This window comes from Callithrix jacchus, chromosome 20, assembly GCF_049354715.1.
Source record: "Callithrix jacchus isolate 240 chromosome 20, calJac240_pri, whole genome shotgun sequence".
NCBI lineage: Eukaryota > Metazoa > Chordata > Mammalia > Primates > Cebidae > Callithrix > Callithrix jacchus.
In genome coordinates, this window is record NC_133521.1 from 51,666,031 (window position 1) to 51,687,790 (window position 21,760).

Sequence of the window (21,760 nt, forward strand, 5' to 3'; positions counted from 1 at the left end):
GATTTGCATCTCTCTGATGACCAGTGACGATGAGCATTTTTTCATATGATTGTTGGCCTCATATATGTCTTCTTTCGTAAAGTATCTGTTCATATCCTTTGCCCACTTTTGAATGGGCTTGTTTGTTTTTTTCCTGTAAATCTGTTTGAGTTCTTTGTAAATTCTGGATATCAGCCCTTTGTCAGATGGGTAGACTGCGAAAATTTTTTCCCATTCTGTTGGTTGCTGATCCACTCTAGTGACTGTTTCTTTTGCCATGCAGAAGCTGTGGAGTTTCATTAGGTCCCATTTGTCTATTTTGGCTTTTGTTGCCAATGCTTTTGGTGTTTTGTTCATGAAGTCCTTGCCTACTCCTATGTCCTGGATAGTTTTGCCTAGATTTCCTTCTAGGGTTTTTATGGTGCCGGGTCGTATGTTTAAGTCTCTAATCCATCTGGAGTTAATTTTAGTGTAAGGTGTCAGGAAGGGGCCCAGTTTCTGCTTTCTGCACATGGCTAGCCAGTTTTCCCAACACCATTTGTTAAACATGGAATCCTTGCCCCATTGCTTGTTTTTGTCAGGTTTATCAAAGATTGTATAGTTGTATGTATGTTGTGTTGCCTCCGGTACCTCTGTTTTGTTCCATTGGTGTATATCTCTGTTTTGGTACCAGTACCATGCTGTTTTGATTACTGTAGCCTTGTAGTATAGTTTGAAATCCGGTAGTGTGATGCCCCCCGCTGTGTTCTTTTTGCTTAGAATTGACTTGGCTATGCGGGCTCTCTTTTGGTTCCATATGAAGTTCATGGTGGTTTTTTCCAGTTCTGTGAAGAAAGTCAATGGTAGCTTGATGGGGATAGCGTTGATTCTGTAAATTACTTTGGGCAGTATAGCCATTTTCACGATATTAATTCTTCCTAACCATGAACATGGAATGTTTCTCCATCTGTTTGTGTCCTCTCTGATTTCGTTGAGCAGTGGTTTGTAGTTCTCCTTGAAGAGGTCCCTTACGTTCCTTGTGAGTTGTATTCCAAGGTATTTTATTCTTTTTGTAGCAATTGCGAATGGCAGTTCGCACTTGATTTGGCTTTCTTTAAGTCTGTTATTGGTGTAGACGAATGCTTGTGATTTTTGCACATTGATTTTATATCGTGAGACTTTGCTGAAGTTGTTTATCAGTTTCAGGAGTTTTTGGGCTGAGGCAATGGGGTCTTCTAGGTATACTATCATGTCGTCTGCAAATAGAGACAGTTTGGCTTCCACCTTTCCTATTTGAATACCCTTTATTTCTTTTTCTTGCCTGATTGCTCTGGCTAGAAGTTCCAGTACTATATTGAATAGGAGTGGTGAGAGAGGGCATCCTTGTCTAGTGCCAGATTTCAAAGGGAATGCTTCCAGTTTTTGCCCATTCAGTATGATATTGGCTGTTGGTTTGTCATAAATAGCTTTTATTACTTTGAGATACGTTCCATCGATACCGAGTTTATTGAGGGTTTTTAGCATAAAGGGCTGTTGAATTTTGTCAAATGCCTTCTCTGCATCAATTGAGATAATCATGTGGTTTTTGTTTTTGGTTCTGTTTATGTGGTGAATTACGTTGATAGACTTGCGTATGTTGAACCAGCCTTGCATCCCCGGGATGAATCCTACTTGATCATGATGAATAAGTTTTTTGATTTGCTGTTGCAATCGGCTGGCCAATATTTTATTGAAGATTTTTGCATCTATGTTCATCATAAATATTGGCCTGAAGTTTTCTGGTTTTTTGAAAAGATCAACAAAATAGACAGACCACTAGCCAGATTGATTTAAAAAAAGGGAGAGAACAACCAAATAGATGCAATAAAAAATGATAAAGGGGAAATCACCACAGATTCCACAGAAATTCAAACCATCATCAGAGAATATTACAAACAACTATATGTGCATAAACTAGTAAACCTGGAAGAAATGGATAAATTCCTGGACTCCTGTGTCCTCCCAAGCCTAAACCAGGAGGAAGCTGAAACTATGAATAGACCAATAACAAGGTCTGAAGTCGAGGCAGCAATTAAGAGCCTACCTTACAAAAAAAGCCCAGGTCCAGACGGGTTCACAGCCGAATTCTACCAGACACACAAAGAGGAGCTGGTACCATTCCTTCTAAAACTATTTCAAACAATCCAAAAAGAGGGAATCCTTCCCAAATCATTTTATGAGACCAACATCATCCTGATACCAAAACCCGGCAGAGACTCAAGGAGAAAAGAAAACTTCAGGCCAATATCCATGATATTATTTAGATTGTTTTTGATTCGCATGAAATTATAATTTCCGTATTTTCCACGAGAGTGCATATTGAGTTGGTGTATATATGCCAAAACAAATTAGAAAAGGGCATTGTATAATTTTTCTGAGAGATTATATTCAGAGCAATTTTGCTTTTAACATTGTGGTGCCTATATTGCATTTAGATATTTTCGATTCGATTAAATATAGAATTTTGGTATTTTACATGAGAGAGCATACTCAGTTGGTGTATATACTCCAAAACAGAGTAGAATAGGGTATTGTATATTTTTTCTGACAGATTATATTCAGAGCAATTTTGATTTTAACATTGGGGTGCCTAGATAATATTTATATTTTTTCGATTCAGGTAAAATTAGAATTTCGGTATTTTACATAAGAGAGCATACTGAGTTGGTTTATATACTCCAAAACAGAGTAGAATAGGGCATTGAATATTTTTTTAACAGACTATATACAGAGCCATTTTCATTTAACTTTGTGGCGCCTATATATTATTTAGATTTTTTTCGATTCACGTAAAATTAGAATTTCGGTATTTTACATGAGAGTGCATATTGAGTTGGTGTATATACGCCAAAAGAGAGTAGAAAAGGGCATTGTGTATTTTGTCTGAGAGATTATATTCAGTGCAATTTTGCTTTTAACATAGTGGTGCCTAGATTATATTTATATATTTTTCAATTCGCTTAAATATAGAATTTTGGTATTTTACATGAGAGAGCATATTGAGTTGGTTTATATACTCCAAAACAGAAAAGAATAGGCCATCGTATATTTTTTCTGACAGATTTTATTCAGAGCAATTTTGTTTTTAACATTGCGGTGCCTAGAAAATATTTAAATTTTTTGAAATGGGTAAAATTAGAATTTCTGTATTTTTCATGAGAGAGCATACTGTGTTGGTGTATATACTCCAAAACCGAGTAGAATAGGGCATTTTATAATTATTGTGACAGATTATATTCAGAGGCATTTTCTTTTAACTTTAGGGCACCTAGATATTATTTAGATTTTTTTCGATTTGCGTAAAATTAGAATTTCGGTATTTTACATGAGAGTGCATACGGGGTTGGTGTATATACTCAAAAACATAGTAGAATAGGGCATTGTATATTTTCTATGACAGATTATATACAGAGTAATTTTGTTTTTTACATTTGGGTGCCAAGGTAATATTTAGATTTTTTTTATTCACGTAAAATTAGAATTTCTTTATCTTACATGAGAGAGCATACTGAGTTGGTGTATATACTCCAAAATGGAGTAGAATAAGCCATTGTATATTTTTTCTGACAGATTATATTCAGAGCAATTTTGATTTTAACATTGGGGTGCCTAGATAATATTTAGATTTTTTCGATTCAGGTAAAATTAGAATTTCTGTATTTTACATGAGAGAGCACACTGAGTTGGTGCATATACTCCAAAAAAGATTAGAATAAGGCATTGTGTATTTTTTCTAAAAGACTATATTCAGAGCCATTTTCCTTTAACTTTGGGGCGCCTAGATACTATTTAGATTTTTTTCGATTCACGTAAAATTAGAATTTCGTTATTTTAAATGAGAGTGCATATGGAGTTGGTGTATATACTCCAAAACAAAGAAGAAAAGGGCATCGTATATGTTTTCTGACACATTATATTCAGAGAAATTTTGCTTTTATTATTCGGGTGCCTAGGTAATATTTAGATTATTTTTGATTTCCGTAAAATTAGAATTTCGGTATTTTACATGAGAGAGCATACTCAGTTGGTGTATATACTCCAAATCAGAGTAGAATAAGGCATTGTATATTTTTTCTGACAGAATATATTCATCGCAATTTTGCTTTTAACATTGGTGTGCCTAGATAATATTTAGAATTTTGTCAATTCGCTTAAATATAGAATTTCTCTATTTTAAATGAGAGAGCATATGGAGTTGGTGCATATACTCCAATACAGAGTAGAATAAGGCATTGTATATTTTTCCTAACAGACTATATTGAGAGCCATTTCCTTTTAACTTTGGGGTGCCTAGATATTATTTAGATTTTTTTCGATTCGCGTAAAATTAGAATTTCGGTATTTAACATGAGAGAGCATACTGAGTTGGTGTAGACACTCTAAAACAGAGTAGAAAAGGGCATTGTATATTTCTTCAGACAGATTATATTCAGAGCAATTTTGCTTTTAACATTGCGTTGCTTAGATAATATTTAGATTTTTTTGGATTCACGTAAACGTAGAATTCCGTTATTTTACATAAGAGAGCATAGTGAGTTGGTGTATATACTCCAAAACATAGTAGAATAGGGCATTGTATATTTTATTAACAGACTATATTCAGAGCCATTTTCATTTAACTTTGTGGCACGTATATATTATTTAGATTTTTCTCGATTCACGTAAAATTAGAATTTCGGTATTTTACATGAGAGTGCATATTGAGTTGGTGTATATTCGCCAAAAGAGAGTAGAAAAGGGCATTTTATATTTTTTCTGAGAGATTATATTTAGAGCAATTTTGCTTTTAACATAGTGGTGCCTAGATTATATTTATATTTTTTTCAATTCGCTTAAATATAGAATTTTGGTATTTTACATGAGACAGCATATTGAGTTGGTGTATATACTCCAACACAGAGGAGAATAGGGCATTGTATATTTTTTCTGACAGATTATGTTCAGAGCAATTTTGTTTTTAACATTGGGGTGCCTAGAAAATATTTACACATTTTCAAATAGGGTAAAATTAGACTTTCTCTATTTTATATGAGAGAGCAAATTGAGTTGGTGTATATACTCCAAAACAGAGTAGAATAAGGCATTGTATATTTTTTCTAACAGACTATATTCAGAGGCATTTTCTTTTAACTTTCGGGCACCTAGATATTATTTAGATTTTTTTCGATTCGCGTAAAATTAGAATTTCTCTATCTTACATGAGAGAGCATACTGAGTTGGTGTATATACTCCAAAACAAAGTAGAATAAGCCATTGTGTATTTTTTCTGACAGGTTATATTCAGAGCAATTTTGTTGTTAACATTGGGGTGCCTATATAATATTTAGATTTTTTTCGATTCGCTTTAATATAGAATTTCTATATTTTACATGATTGAGCATATGGAGTTAATTTATATACTCCAAAACAGAGTAGAATAAGGCATTGTATATTTTTCTAACGGACTATATTCACTGGCATTTTCTTTTAAATTTGGGTTGCCTAGATATTATTTAGATTTTTTTCTATTCACGTAAATTAGTATTTCGGTATTTTACATGAGAGAGCATATTGAGTTGGTGTATATACTGCAAAACAGAGTAGTAATGGGCATTGTATATTTCTAATGACAGAGTATATTCAGAGAAATTTTGCTGTTAACATTGGGTTGCCTAGATAGTATTTAGATTTTTGTAGTTTCGCTTAAATATAGATTTTTGGTATTTTACAAGAGAGAGCATATGGAGATGGTGTATATACTCCAAAACAGAGTAGAAAAGGGAATTGTATATTTTTTATGACAGACTATATTAAGAGAAAATTTGTTGTTAACATTGGGGTGCCTAGATAATATTTAGATTTTTTTATTCACGTAAAATTTGAATTTTGGTATTTTACATGAGAGAGCATACTGAGTTGGTGTATATACTCCAAAAGAGAGTAGAAAGGGCATTGTATATTTTTTCTAATGGACTATATTCAGAGCCATTTTATTTTAACTTTGTGGCATCTAAATATTATTTAGATTTCTTTTAATTCACCTAAAATTAGAATTTCGGTATTTTACCTGAGAGTGCATATTGAGTTGGTGTATATACGCCAAAACAGATTAGAAAAGGACATTGAATATTTTTTCTGAGAGATTATATTAAGAGCAATTTTTCTTTTAACATTGTGGTGCCTAGATTGCATTTAGATTTTTTCGATTCTTTTAAATATAGAATTTTGGTATTTTACATGAGAGAGCATATGGGGTTGGTGTATATACTGTTAGAGTAGAATAGGGTATTGTATATTCTTTTCTGACAGATTATATTCAGAGCAATTTTGCTTTCAACTTCGGGGTGCCTACATAATATTTAGGTTTTTTTCTATTCACGTAAATTTAGAATTTCTCTATTTTACATAAGAGAGCATAATGAGTTGGTGAATATACACCAAAACAGAGTAGAATAGGGCATTGTATATTTTTTCTGACAGATTATATTCAGAGCAAGTTTGTTTTTAACATTGGGGTGCCTAGATAATATTGAAATTATTTTGAATCGGGTAAAATTCGAATTTTGGTATTTTACATGAGAGAGCATACTGAGTTGGTGTATATACTACAAAACAGAGTAGAATAAAGCATTGTATATTTTTTCTAACAGAATATATTCAGTGCCATTTTCTTTTAACTTTGGGGCGCCTAGATATTATTTAGAATTTTTTCGATTAGCATAAAATTAGAATTTCGGTATTTTACATGAGAGAGCATATTGAGTTGTTGTATATACTCCAAAACAGAGTAGAATAGGGCATTGTATATTTTTTCAGACACATTATATTCAGAGCAATTTTGTTTTTAACATTGGGGTGCCTAGATAATATTTAGATTTGTTTTGATTCGCTTAAATATAGAATTTCTGTATATTCCATGAGAGAGCATATGGAGTTGGTGTATATTCTCCAAAAAAAAAGTAGAATAGGGCATTGTATATTTTTTCTGACAGATTATATTCAGAGCAACTTTTCTTTTAACTTTGGGGTGCCTAGATAATATTTAGATTATTTTAGATCCACGTAAATTTGGAATTTCTCTATTTTACATGAGACAGCATAGTGAGTTAGTTTATATACACCAAAAAAGAGTAGAATAGGGCATTGTATATTTTTTCTGACAGATTATATTCAGAGAAATTTTGTTTTTAACATTGGGGTGCCTAGATAATATTTAGATATTTTCAATTACGGTAATATTATAATTTCGGTATTTTACATTAGAGACCATACTGAGTTGGTGTATATACTTTAAAACAGAGAAGAATAAGCCATTGTATATCTTTTCTAACAGACTATATTCAGAGCCATTTTCTTTTAAGTTTTGGGCGCCTAGATATTATTTAGATTTTTTTCGATTCACGTAATTTCGAATTTCTGTATTTTACGTGAGAGAGCATATTGAGGTCTTGTATATACTACAAAAAAGAGTAGATGAGGGCATTTTATATTTTTTCTGTCAGATTATATTAAGGGCAATATTGCTTTTAACATTGGATTGCCTAGATAATATTTAGATTTTTTTCCATTCGCCTAAAATTAGAATTTCGGTATTTTAACTGAGACAGAATACTGAGTTGGTGTATATACTCCAAAAGAGAGTAGAATAGGGCATTGTATATTTTCTCTGACAGATTATATTCAGAGCAATTTTGTTTTTAACATTGGGGTGCGTAGATAATATTTAGATTTTTTTGATTCAGGTAAAATTAGAATTTCTTTATTTTACATGAGAGAGCATACTGAGTTGGTGTATATACTACAAAACAGAGTAGAATAGGGCATTGTATATTTTCTCTGACAAATGATATTCAGAGCAATTTCGCTTTTAACATTAGGGTGCCTACATAATATTTCGATTTTTTTCGGTTCACATAAATTTAGAATTTTGGTATTTTACATGAGAGACCATATTGAGTTGGTGTGTATTCTCAAAAACAGAGTAGAATAAGGCATTGTATATTTTTTCTCACAGACTATATTTAGAGCCATTTTCTTTTAACTTTGGAGCACATAGATATTATTTAGATTTTTTTTGATTCACGTAAGATTAGAATTTCGGTATTTTACATGAGGGAGCATATTGATTTGGTTTATATACTCCAAAACAGAGTGGAAAAAAGCATTGTATATTTTTTCTGACAGATTATATTCAGAGCAATTTTGCTTTTAAGATGCGGGTGCCTAGATAATATTTAGATTTTTTTCGATTCGTTTAAATACAGAATTTTTGTATTTTAAATGAGAGAGCAAGTTGAGTTGGTGCATATACACAAAAACAGAGTAGAATAGGGCATTTTATATTATTTCTGACAGTTTATATTCAGAGCAATTTTGTTTTTAACATTGGGTTGTGTAGATAATATTTACATTTTTTTTTGATTCATGTAAAATTATAATTTCAGTATTTTTACATGAGAGAGCATACTGAGTTGTTGTATATACTCTAAAACAGAGTAGAATAGGGCATTGTATATTTTTTTTTACAGATTATATTCAGAGAAATTTTGTTTTGAACATTGGTTTGCCTAGATAATATTTAGATTTTTTCGATTTGGGTAAAATTATAACTTCTGCATTTTACATGAGAGCATACTGAGTTGGTGTATGTACTCTAAAACAGAGTAGAACTAGGCATTGTATATTTTTTCTAAAAGACTGGATTCAGAGCCATATCCTTGTAAGTTTGGGGCGCCTAGAAATTATTTAGATTTTTTACGATTCGCATAAAATTAGAATTTTGGTATTTTAAATTAGACAGCATACTGCGTGGGTGTATATACTCCAAAACAGAGTAGAATAGGACATTGTATATATTTTCTGACAGATTATCTTCAGAGCAATTTTGTTTTTAACATTGGGGTGCCTATATAATATTTAGATTTTTTCATTTCGGGTAAAATCATAATTTCTGTATTTTACATAAGAGAGCATACTGAGTTGGTGTATATATTCCAAAACAGAGTAGAATAAGGCATTGTATATTTTCTCTAACACACTATTTTCAGAGCCATTTTCTTTTAACTTTGGGGCGCCTAGATATTATTTAGCATTTTTTGATTCGTGTAAAACCAGAATTTCGTTATTTTATATAAGATAGCATATTACCTTGATGTATATACTACAAAACAGAGTCGAAAAAGGCATTGTATATTTCTTTTGACAGATTATATTCAGAGCAATTTTGCTTTTAACATTGGTGTGCCTAGATAATTTTTAGATTTTTTTCGATTCGCTTAAATAGAGAATTTCTGTATTTTCCATGAGAGAGCATATGGAGTTGGTGTATATACTCCAAAACAGAGTAGAATAGGGCATTCTATATTTTTTATGACAGATTATATTCAACGCAATCTCGTTTTTCACATAGGGGTGCCTAGATTATATTTAGATTTTTTCGATTCAGGTAAAATTAGAATTTCTCTATTTTACATGAGAGAGCATATTGAGTTGATGTGTATACTCCAAAACAGAGTAGAATAGGGTATTGTATATTTTTTCTGACAGATTACCTTCAAAGCAATTTTGTTTTTAACATTGGGGTTCCAGATAATATTTAGATTTTTTCGATTTGGGTAAAATTATAATTTCTGCATTTTACATAGCATACTGAGTTGGTGTATAAACTCCAAAACAGAGTAGAACAAGGCATTGTATGTTTTCTCAAAAAGACTATATTCAGAGCCATTTTCTTGTCACTTTTTTGTGCCTAGACATTATTTAGATTTTTTCGATTCTCGTCAAATTATGATTTCGGTATTTTAACTGAGAGAGCATACTGAGTTGGTGTATATACTCCAAAACAGAGTAGAAAAGGGCATTGTATATTTTTTTCTGACAGATTATATTCAGAGTAATTTTGCTTTTAACATTGGGGTGCCTAGATAATATTTAGATTTTTTCGATTCGGGTAAGTTAGAATTTCGGTATTTTACATGAAAGAGCATACTGTGTTGGTGTATATACTCCAAAATAGAGTAGAACAAAGCATTCTATATTTTTTCTAACTGATTATATTCAGAGCCATTTTCTTTTAACATTGGGGTGCCTAGATATTATTTAGATTTATTTCGATTTGCGTAAGATTAGAATTTCGGTATTTTACATTAGAGAGCATATTGAGTTGGTGTATATACTCTAAAACATATTATAAAAGGGCATTGTATATTTTTTTTGACAGATTATTTTCAGAGAAATTTTGTTTTTAACATTGGGGTGCCTAGATAATATTTAGATTTTTTTCGTTTCTCTTAAATATATAATTTCTGTATTTTACATGAGAGAGTATATGAATTTGGTGTATATACTCCAAAACAGAGTAGAAAAAAGCATTGTATATTTTTTCTGACAGATTATATTCAGAGCAATTTTGCTTTTAACATTGGGGTGCCTAGATAATATTTAGATTTTTTTTTGATTCGCTTAAATAGAGAATTTCTGTATTTTACATGAGAGAGCATACGGAGTTGGTGTATATACTCCAAAACAGAGTGGGAAAGGGCATTGTATATTTTGTCTGACAGATTATATTCAACGCAATTTTGTTTTTCACATAGGGGTGCCTAGATTATATATAGATTTTTTTGATTTGGGTAAAATTAGAATTTCTGTATTTTACATGACAGAGCATACTGAGTTGGTGTATATTCTCCAAAACAGAGTAGAATAAGGCATTGTATATTTTTTGTAACAGCCTATATTCACAGCCATTTTCTTTTAACTTTGCGGCGCCTAGATAGTATTTAGATTTTTTTGGATTCGCTTAAATATAGAATTTCTGTATTTTACATGAGAGAGCATGTGGAGTTGGTGTATATACTCCAAAAAAGAGTAGAATAGGGCATTGTATATTTTTTTCTGACAGATTATATTCAGAGCAATTTTGTTTTCAACATTCGGGTGCCTAGATAATATTTAGATTTTTTCGATTCGGGTAAAAATACAATTTCTGTATGTTACAAGAGAGAGCAGACTGCGTTGGTGTATATACTTTAAAGCAGAGTAGTATAAGACAATGTATATTTTTTCTAACAGAAAATATTCAGAGCCATTTTCTTTTAACTTTTTGCAGCCTAGGTCTTATTTACATTTTTTTCGATTTGCATAAAATTAGAATTTCTGTATTTTATATGAGACAGCATAGTGTGTTGGAGTATATACTGCAAAACAGGGTAAAAAAGGACATTGTATATTTTTTCTGACAGATTATATTCAGAGCAATTTTGCTTTTATTATTGGGATGCCTAAATAATATTTAGAATTTTTTCAATTCACGTAAAATTATAATTTCGGTATTTTACAGGAGACAGCAATCTGAGTTGGTGTATATACTCGAAAACAGAGTAGAATAAGGCATTGTATATTTTTTTGACAGATTATATTTAGAGCAATTTTGTTTTTAACATTGGGGTGCCTAGATTATATTTAGATTGTTTCGATTCGGGTAAAATTAGAATTTCTGTATTTTACATGAGAGAGCATATCGGGTTGGTGTATATACTCCAAAACGGAGTAGAATAAAGCATTGTATATTTTCTATGACAGAGTATATTCATAGCCATATTCTTTTAACTTTGGCGCGCCTAGATATTATTTAGATTTGTTTCGATTCGCGTAAAATTTGATTTTCTGTATTTTATATGAGAGAGCATATTTAGTTGTTGTGTATACTCCAAAACAATGTAGCAAAGGGCATTGAATATTTTTTCTGACAGATTATATTCAGAGAAATTTTGTTTTTACCATTGGGGTGCCTAGATAATATTTAGATGTTTTTTGATTCGGGTAAAATTAGAATTTCTGTATTTCACATGAGAGAGCATATGGAGTTGGTGTATATACTCCAAAACAGAGTAGAATAGGGTATTGTATATTTTTTCTGACAGATTACCTTCAAAGCAATTTTGTTTTTAACACTGGGGTGCCAGATAATATTTATATTTTTTGATTTGGGTAAAATTATAATTTCTGCATTTTACATATGAGCATACTGAGTTGGTGTATATACTTCAAAAGAGAGTAGAACAAAGCATTGTATATTTTCTCTAAAAGACTATATTCAGAGCCATTTACTTGTAACTTTTTTGTGCCTAGATATTATTTAGATTTTTTTCGATTGTCGTCAAATTAGAATTTCAGTATTTTAACTGAGAGAGCATAGTGAGTTGGTGTATATACTCCTAAACAGAGTAGAATAGGGTATTGTATATTTTCTCTGACAGATTATATTAAGAGCAATTTTGCTTTTAACATTAAGGTCTCTAGGTAATATTTAGATTTTTTTATATTTGCTTAAATATAGAATTTCTGTATTTCACATGAGAGAGCATATTAAGTTGGTTTATATACTTTAAAACAGAGTAGAAAAGGGCATTGTATATTTTCTCTGACAGATTATATTCAGAGCAATTTTGCTTTTAACATTCGGGTGCCTAGATAATATTTAGATTTTATTTGATTCACGTAAAATTAGAATTTCAGTATTTTACATAAGAGAGCATACTGAGTTGCTGTATATCATCCATAACAGAGTAGAATAAGGCATTGTATATTTTCTCTGACAGATTATATTCAGAGCAATTTTGCTTTTAACATTAAGGTGCCTAGGTAATATTTAGATTTTTTTCGATTCGCTTAAATATAGAATTTTTGTATTTTACATGAGAGAGCATAAGGAGTTGGTGTATATACTCCAAAACAGGGTAGAATAGGGCATTGTATATTTTTTCTGACAGATTATATTCAGAGCAATTTTGTTTTTAACATTGTGGTGCCTAGATAATATTTAGCTTTTTTCGATTCGGGTAAAATTAGAATTTTGGTATTTTACATGAAAGAGCATACTGACTTGCTGTATATACTCCAAAACAGAGTAGAATAAGGCATTGTATATTTTTTCAAACAGACTATATTCAGAGCCATTTTCTTTTAACATTGGGACGCCTAGATATTATTTAGATTTTTTTCCATTCTTGTAAAATTAGAATTTTGGTATTTTAAATGAGAGAGCATATTGAGTTGGTGTATATACTCCAAAAAAGAGTGAAATAGGGCATTGTATATTTTTTCTGACAGATTATTTTCAAAGCAATTTTGGTTTTATCATTGGGGTTCCTAGATAATATTTAGATTTATTTCGATTCACGTAAAAATAGAATGTCGGTGTTTTACATGAGAGAGCACATTGAGTTGGTGTATATACTCCAAAACAGAATAGAATAAGGCATTGTATATTTTTTCTGACAGATTATATTCAGAGCAATTTTTCTATTAACATTGGGGTCCCTAGATTATATTTAGATTTTTTTCGATTCTCATAAATACAGAATTTCTGTATTTTACATGAGAGAGCACATGAAGTTGGTGTCTATACTACAAAATAGAGTAGAATAGGGCATTGTATATTTTTCTGACAGATTATATTCAGACCAATTTTGTTTTAACCTTGGTGTGCCTACATAATATTTAGATTTTTTTTGATTCTCATAAAATTAGAATTTCGGTATTTTACACGAGAGAGCATACTGGGCTGGTTTATAAACTCCAAAAGAGAGTAGAATACGGCATTGTATATTTTCTCTAACAGACTATATTCAGAGCCATTTTCTTTTAGCTTTTGGGCGCCTAGATATTATTTAAATTTTCTTCGATTCATGTAAAATTATAATTTCAGAATTTTACATGAGAGAGCATATGGAGTTGGTGTATGTACTCCATAACAGAGTAGAATAAGGCATTGTATATTTTTTTTGACAGATTATATTCAGTGCAATTTTGTTTTTAACATTGGGGTGTCAAGATAATATTTAGATTATTTCGATTCGGGTAAAATTAGAATTTCGGTATTTTACATGAGAGAGCATATGGAGTTGGTGTATATACTCCAAAACAGAGTAGAAAAGGCCATTTTATATATTTTCTGACAGATTATATTCCGAGAAATTTTGCTTCTAACATTCAGGTGCCTAGATAATATTTAGATTTTCGTTGATTCACGTAAAATAAGAATTTCGGTATTTTACATGAGAGAGCATACTGAGTTGGTAAATATACTCCAAAACAGAGTAGAATAGGGCATTGTATATTTTTTCAAACAGACTATATTTAGAGCCATTTTATTTTAACTTTGTGGCGCTGATATATTATTTATATTTTTTTCGACACAGGTAAAATTAGAATTTTGGTATTTTACTTGAGAGTGCATATTGAGTTGGTGTATATACGCCAAAACAGATTAGAAAAAAGCATTGTATATTTTTTATGAGAGATTATATTCAGAGCAATTTTGCTTTTAACATTGTGGTGCCTTGATTGTATTTAGATTTTTTTCGATTCGCTTAAATATAGAATTTTGGTATTTTACATGAGAGAGCCTATGGGGTTGGTGTATATACTCCTAAACAGAGTAGAATAGGGTATTGTATATTTTTTCTGGCAGATTATATTCAGAGCAATTTTGTTATTAACATTGGGGTGCCTAGATAATATTTAGATTTGCTCGATTCAGGTAAAATTATAATTTCTGTGTTTTACAAGAGAGAGCACACTGAGTTGGTACATATACTCCAAAAAAGATTAGAATAAGGCATTGTTTATTTTTTCTAACAGACTATATTCAGAGCCATTTTCTTTTAACTTTGAGGCACCTAGATATTATTTAGAATTTTCGATTCGCGTATAATAAAATTACGCTATTTTACATGAGAGAGCATATTGAGTTGGTGTATATACACAAAAACAGAGTTGAAGAGGGCATTGTATATTTTTCCTGACAGATTATATTCAGAGGAATTTTGCTTTTAACATTGTGGTGCCTCGAAAATATTTAGATTTTATTTTGATTCACGTAATATTAGTATTTCAGTATTTTACATGAGAGAGCATACTGAGTTGGTGTATATACTCCAAAACAGAGTAGAAGACGGCATTGTATATTTTCTCTGACAGATTATATTCAGAAGAATTTTGCTTTTAGTATTGTGGTGCCTGGAAAATATTTAGATTTTTTTCGATTCACGTAAAATCAGAATTTCGGTATTTTACATGAGAGTGGATATTGAGTTGGTGTATATACGCAAAAAGAAAGTAGAAAAGGGCATTCTATATTTTGTCTGAGGGATTATATTCAAAGCAATTTTGCTTTTAACATAGTGGTGCCTAGATTATATTTATATTTTTTTCAATTCGCTTAAATATAGAAATTTGGTATTTTACATGAGAGAGCATTTGGAGTTGGTGTATATACTCCAAAACGGAGGAGAATAGAGCATTGTATATTTTTTCTGACACATTATATTCAGAGCAATTTTGTTTTTAACATTGGGGTGCCTAGAAAATATTTAGATTATTCGAATAGGGTAAAATTAGAATTTATGTATTTTACATGAGAGAGCATACTGAGTTGGTATATATACTCCAAAACAGAGTAGAATAAAACATTGTATATTTTTTCTAACAGACTATATTCAGAGGCATTTTGTTTTACCTTTGGGGCACCTAGATATTATTTAGAATTTTTTCGATTCGCGTAAAATTAGAATTTCGGTATTTTACTTGAGAGAGCATATGGGTTGTGTGTATATACTACAAAACAGAGTAGAATAGGGCATTGTATATTTTCTATGACAGATTATATACAGAGTAATTTTGTTTTTAACATTTGGTTGCCTAGGTAATATTTAGATTTTTTCGATTCACGTAAAATTAGAATTTCTGTATCTTACATGAGAGAGCATACTGAGTTGGTGTATATACCCCAAAACAGTGTAGAATAAGCAATTGTATATTTTTTCTGACAGATTATATTCAGAGCAATTTTTCTTTAAACATTGTGGTGCCTAGATAATATTTAGATTTTTTCGATTCGGTTAAATATAGAATTTCTCTATTTTACATAAGAGAGCATATGGAGTTGGTGTATGTACTCCAAAACAGAGTAGAATACGGCATTGTATATTTTTTTTGACAGATTATATTCAGTGCAATTTTGTTTTTAACATTGGGGTGTCAAGATAATATTTAGATTTTTTCGATTCGGGTAAAATTAGAATTTTGGTATTTTACATGAGAGAGCATATGTAGTTCGTGTATATACTCCAAAACAGAGTAGAATAAGGCATTGTATATTTGTTCTGACAGATTATATTTAGAGCCATTTTCTTTTAACTTTGTGGTGCCTAGATATTACTTGGATTTTTTTCGATTCGCATAAAATTAGAATTTCGGTATTTTACATGAGATAGCATATTGAGTTAGTGTATACAGTCCAAAACAAAGTACAAAAGGGCATTGTATATTTTTTCTGATAGATTATATTCAGAGCAATTTTGCTTTTAACATTCGGGTGCCTACATAATATTTAGATTTTTATCGATTCACGTAAAATTAGAATTTCAGTATTTTACAAGAGAGAGCATACTGAGTTGGTGTATACACTCCAAAACAGAGTAGAATAAGGCATTGTATATTTTTTCTAACAGACTATATTCAGGGCCATTTTCCTTTAATGTTGGGGCGCCTAGATATTATTTAGATTTTTTTCGATTCACGTAAAATTAGAATTTCAGTATTTTACATGAGAGAGCATATTGAGTTCGTGTATATACTCCAAAACAGAGTAGAGAAGAACATTGCATATTTTTTCTGACAGATTATATTGAGAGGAATTTTGTTTTTAACATTGGGGTGCCTAGATAATATTTAGATTTTATTGATTTGGGTAAAATTAGAATTTCTGTGTTTTACATGGGAGAGCATATTGACGGTGTATATACTCCAAAACAGAGTAGAAAAGGGCATTGTATATTTTTTCTGACAGAGTATATTCAGAGCAATATTGCTTTCAACATTGGGGTGCCAAGATAATATTTCGATTTGTTTCAATTCACTTAAAATTAGAATATCTGTATTTTACATGAGAGAGCATACTGAGTTGCTGTATATACTTCGAAACAGAGTAGAATAGGTCATTGTATATTTTTTCTGACAGATTATATTCAGAGCGATTTTGTTTTTAACATTGGTTGTCTAGATAATATTTAGATTTTTTCGATTCAGGTAAAATTGAAATTTGTGTATTTTACATGAGAGCCCATATTGAGTTGGTTTATATACTACAAAACAGAGTAGAAAAGGGCATTGTATATTTTTTCTGACAAAGTATATTAAGAGCAATTATGCTTTTTACATTTGGGTGCCTAGAGAATATTTAGATTTTTTTCGATTCGCTTAAATAGAGAATTTCTGTAATTTACCTGAGAGAGCATATTGAGTTGGTGTATATACTTCAAAACAGAGTAGAAAAGGGCATTGTATATTTTTTCTGAAAGATTATATTCTGAGCAATTTTGCTTTTAACATTGGGGTGCCATGATAATATTTAGATTTTTTTCGATTCACATTAAATTAGACTTTCTGTATTTTACATGAGAGAGCATACTGAGTTGGTTTATATACTCCAAACCTAAGTAGAATAAGGCATTGTATATTTTTTCTAACAGACTATATTCAGAGTCATTTTCTTTTAACTTTGTGGTGCCTAGATATTATTTAGATTTTTTTCGATTCGCGTAAAATTAGAATTTCGGTATTTTACATTAGAAAGCATATGGAGTTGGTGTATATACTCCAAAACAGTGTAGAATAGGGCATTGTATATTTTCTCTGAGACATTATATTCAGAGCAATTTTGTTTTAAAAATGGAGGTGCCTAGATAATATTTAGGTTTTTCCATTTCGGGTAAAATTAGAATTTCTGCATTTTACATGAGAGAGCATACTGAGTTAGTGTATATACTCCAAAACAGAGTAGAATAAGGCATTGTATATTTTTTCTAACAGACTATATTCAGAGTCATTTTCTTTTAACTTTGTGGTGCCTAGATATTAATTAGAATTTTTTTGATTCCCGTAAAATTAGAATTTCGGTATTTTACATTAGAGAGCACATGGAGTTGGTGTATATACCCCAAAACAGAGTAAGAAAAGGGCATTGTATATTCTTTTCAACATTGTATATTCAGAGCAATTTTGCTTTTTACATTGGGGTGCCTAGATTATACTTAGATTTTTTCGATTCGGGTAAAATTTGAATTTCGGTATTTCACATGAGAGAGCATATTGAGTTGGGGTATATACTACAAAATAGAGTAGAAGAGGGCATTTTATATTTTTTCTGACAGATAATATTCAGAGCAATTTTGCTTTTAACATTGGGGTGCCTAGATAATTTTTAGATATATTTCGATTCACATAAAATTGAATTTCAGTATTTTACTTGAGAGAGCATACTGAGTTGGTGTATATACTCCAAAACAGTGTAGAATAGGGTTTTGTATATTTTTTTCTGACAGATTATATTCAGAGCTCTTTTGTTTTTAACATTGGGGTGCCTAGATAATATTTACCTTTTTTCAATTCGGGTAAAATTAGAATTTCTGTATTTTACATTAGAGAGCACACTTAGTTATTGTATATACTCCAAAACAGAGTAGAATACGGTATTGTATATATTTTCTGACAGATTATATTCAGCGCAATTTTGCTTTTAACATTGGGGTGCCTAGATAATGATTAGATTTTTTCGGAATGTCTTAAATATACAATTTCTGTATTTTACATGAGAGAGCATATGGAGTTGGTGTATATACTCCAAAACAGTGTAGAGTAGGGCATTGTATATTTTCTCTGAGATATTATATTCAGAGCAATTTTGTTTTAAAAATTGGGGTGTCTAGATAATATTTGGTTTTTCTCAATTCGGGTAACATTAGAATTTCTGTATTTTAAATCAGAGAGCATACTTAGTTGGTGTATGTACTCGAAAACAGAGTAGAATAAGGCATTTTATATTTTTTCTTACAAACAATATTCAGAGCCATTTTCTTTTATCTTTGGGGCGCCTAGATATTATTTAGATTTTTATCAATTCACGTAAATTTAGAAATTCTGTATTTTACATGAGAGAGCATACTGAGTTGGTGTATATACTCCATAACACTGTAGAATATGGCACTATATATTTTTTCTAAGAGACTATATTCAGAGCCATTTTCTTTTAGGTTTGCGGTGCCTAGATATTATTTAGATTTTTTTCTTCGTGTAAAATTAAAATTTCGGTATTTTACATGAGAGAACATACTGAGTTGGTGTATATACTCCAAAACAAAGTAGAATAAGACATTGTATATTTTTTCTAACAGACTATGTTCAGAGACATTATCTTTTAACTTTGGGGCGTCTAGATATTATTTAGATTTTATTCGATTCGCGTAAAATTAGAATTCTGGTATTTTACATGAGAGAGGATATTGAGTTGGTTTATATACTCCAAAACAGAGTAGAAAAGGGCATTGTATATTTTTTCTGACAGATTATACTAAGAGCAACTTTGCTTTTAACATTGGGGTGCATAGATAATATTTAGATTTTTTTCGATTCACTTAAATATAGAATTTCTGTATTTTACATGAGAAAGCATATTTAGTTGGTGTATATACTCCAAAACAGACTAGAATAAGGCGTTGTATATTTTATCTAACAGATTATATTCAGAGCAATTTTGTTTTTGAAATTGGGCTGCCTAGATAATATTTAGATTTTGTCGATTCGGGGAAAATTATAATTTCTGTGTTTTACATGGGAGAGCATATTGAGTTGGTGTATATAATTCAAAACAGAGTAGGAAAGGGCATTGTATATTTTTTCTGACAGATTATATTCAGCGCAATTTTGATTTTAACATTGGGGTGCCTAGTTAATATTTAGATTTGTTTTGATTCACTTAAAATTAGAATTTCGTTATTTTACATGAGAGAGCATGCTGAGTTGGTGTATATACTTCAAAACAGAGTAGAAAAGGGCATTGTATATTTTTTATGACAGATTATATTAAGAGTAATTTCGCTTTTAACATTGGGGTGCCTAGAGAATATTTAGATTTTTTTCGATTCGCTTAAATATAAAATTTCTGTAATTTTTCATGAGAGAACATATGGAGTTGGTGTATATACTACGAAACAGAGTATAATAGGGCATTGTACATTTTTTCTGACAGATTTTATTCAGAGAAATTTTGTTTATAATATTGGGGTGCCCAAATAATATTTAGATTTTTTTCGATTCCAATAAAATTAGAATTTCTGTATTTTACATGAGAGAGCATACTGAGTTGGTGTATATACTCCAAAAAAGAGTAAAATAAGGCATTGTATATTTTTTCTAGAAGCCTATATTCAGAGCCATTTTCTTTTAAGTTTGGGGCGCCTAGATATCATTTAGATTTTTTTCGATTAGCGTAATATTAGAATTTCAGCATTTTACATGAGAGAACATATTGAGTTCGTGTATATAATACAAAACAGAGTAGAGAAGGGTATTGTATATTTTTTCTTAAAGACTATATTCAGAGTAATTTTGCTTTAATCATTAATGTGCATAGATAATATTTAGATTTATTCAATTCGGGTAAAATCAGAATTTCTGTATTTTACATGAGAGAGCACACTGAGTTGGTGTATATACTCCAAAACACTGTACAATAAGGCATTGTATATTTTTTCTAACAGACTATATTCAGAGCCATTTTCTTTTACCTTTGGGTCGCCTAAATATTATATAGATTTTTTTCGATTTGCATAAAATTAGAATTTCTGTATTTTACATGAGAGAGCATATGAAGTTGGTGTATATACTACGAAACTGAGTAGAATAGGGCATTGTATATTTTTTCTGAGAGACTATATTAAGAGCAATTTTGTTTTAACATTGAGATGCCTACATAATATTTAGATTTTTTTGATTCGGGTTAAATTAGAATTTCTCTATTTTACATGAGAAAATATACTGAGTTGGTGTATATACTCCAAAACAGAGTAGAATAAGACATTGTATATTTTTTCTAACAGACTATATTCAGAGCCAATTTCTTTTCATTTTATTGTGCCTAGATAATATTTAAATTTTTTTCGATTCACTTAAATACAGTATTTCCGTATTTTACATGAGAGAGCATACTGAGTTGTTGTATATACTACAAAACAGAGTAGAAAAGAACATTGTATATTTTTTCTGACAGATTATAGTCAGAGCAATTTCAATTTTAACATTGGGGTGCCTATATAATATTTGGATTTTTTTGTTTCGGTTAAAATTAGAATTTCTGTATATTACATGAGAGACCATATTGAGTTGGTGTATATAGAAGGAAACAGCATAGAAAAGGGCATTGTATATTTTTTTCTGACAGATTATATTCAGAGCAATTTTGCTTTTAACATTGGGGTGCTTAGATAATATTTAGATTTTTTTGATTCGGGTAAAATTAGAATTTCTGTATTTTACATGAGAGAGCATACTGTATTGGTGTATATAATGCAAAACAAAGTTGAAGAAGGCATTGTATATTTTTTCTAACAGACTGTATTCAGAGCCATTTTCTTTTATCTTTGGGGCTCCTAGATAATATTTAGATATTTTCCGCTTCACGGAAAATTATAATTTCAGTATTTTACATGAGAGAGCATATTGAGTTGGAAATATACTACAAAATAAAGTAGAAAACGGCATTGTATACTTTTTCTGACAGATTATATTCAGAGAAATTTTGCCTTTAACATTGGGGTTCCTAGATAATATTTAGATTTTTTTTCGATTCACGTAATATTAGAATTACGGTATTTTACATGAGAGAGCATAATGACTTGGCTTATATACTCCAAAACAGAGTAGAATAGGACATTGTATGTTT